The sequence below is a fragment of the Brachionichthys hirsutus genome, unplaced genomic scaffold (genome assembly GCF_040956055.1).
Source record: "Brachionichthys hirsutus isolate HB-005 unplaced genomic scaffold, CSIRO-AGI_Bhir_v1 contig_1405, whole genome shotgun sequence".
In the NCBI taxonomy this organism is placed as follows: Eukaryota; Metazoa; Chordata; class Actinopteri; order Lophiiformes; family Brachionichthyidae; genus Brachionichthys; species Brachionichthys hirsutus.
In genome coordinates this window covers 427192-428896 of record NW_027180323.1, presented here as the reverse complement: position 1 = coordinate 428896, position 1705 = coordinate 427192, and positions in this window count along the sequence as shown.

The window sequence follows — 1705 nt, the reverse complement described above, 5'->3', positions numbered from 1 at the left end:
GACTTCAAACCATTACAATATCTACTTCCCATACAATTATGTAAAACATGACTTTGGGAGTTAGTGGCTGCCATTTTATCTCACACCATGTCACTGTTAATTGTATGCCGCGTCAGTGAGGTATGAGCTATTCCTCCTTTTACCTTGCTAGTTTGAACTACGTATGTAGCTCTGTCAGAGTGATATGAATGGACGTCAGAAAATAATTATTGAATTATAATTAATGAGTCTATTGTGCATTATGCTACTCTTCAAATAAATGCCTGTTAACAAGCATGCATGTTAACAGGACCCCTCACATGACAGTGGTTAAGATTATTGCTGTTCTATCACAGGTGATGTCATGATGTGTTTACATTTCCAGCAACATGCTCATCAATGGACTTATTTTTCTGAGCAAGAAGTGTTTGCATTATTATTGTACTTCTCTATCCATATGATTATTAGAGGCAAGGCCTCAGGGTAAATATCTAGATCCATTTGAAGTAAGGGCATGTGAAATAGAGGTGTCAAATAAAAGGGGAGGTTTGCTGTTGCCTATGTGTCTGTTTACACAACAGTGGCAATAAACGGCAGATCTAAATCTCCAAGGCCAAAGCAATATATCTCTCAGTTGTCCTTATGTCAAGGATGAATGCGTCAGTGAGTCTTTTTAATGTTCTGATGTACAGTGCCGCTAAACAGTAATAACTGTTCGTCTCTAAATTGCACTGAAGCAGGCAAAATCTTTACTGGATCATTGGAATTTGGTAGAATGAATTAAAGTTCATAAAATGGCCTCTGCTTTCACAACAATATTCTTACAAGAATACAGATGTAAAACACTGGTCAAAGATTTTTCATTGAAACATTGGTCCCACAGCAGCAATAGATAATTAGTAGACTGCATAGAACATTTAGCACTACGGTATACACAAGACTACATTAAACATTGGCAGATCTATGGTGCTTTTAATTACAATGTTTGATTAAAATTATAAACTTGAATTTTACTTGAATTAACGAAAGCACAGATGGATGTACGATGTGTCTACGCATTTGATTACAGAAAATTAAAAGACTTCCACTGGTCTGGTTTCCTCATTCACATTCAAACTGATGAGATCAGCTATTGTGCATACGGCATTGTTTTCTTGATTTACTGAAGCCACAGCCAATACTGTATTTTACAAAGATGTGGATCTCTGGGAAATTATAATGGTTTCTATGGTACGATTACATGAAACTGTATATGAAAATTAGCAGCAATTTGCTGCACTAAAATATAGAGTGTGATTTTTTATTTATTTCTTTCAAGAGGGAACGAGAGGCAGAGACAGAACTACACACAAGGAAAGCTGTCAACCAGGGATTAGCAAAATGAGCAGGGAATTGACAATAGGCAGCAGCTTATATACTTTAGAGGACAGGATTTCAATTTTAAACCACCACAAAAGAGGAGAAAAGTAAAATACAATCACCACTTGTACCCTAAATTATACACTCCCAGGGAGCTTATGTTAGATATAATGAAAAAAAGTTAAAAAAAAAGAAGGTTTACACATGCGAACACTGAAAGATATATTTGTTAATACAGCATGTCCAGTTGTGTTTGTTGTTGCTGTAGTGTAGATTTCAGGTTTTTTGATGGGCAGGTACACATACTCACTAGCAAAAGTAAATAATAGTAAGTTGTATTATTCTAGAGTTTTAGCCTGGAGAGACT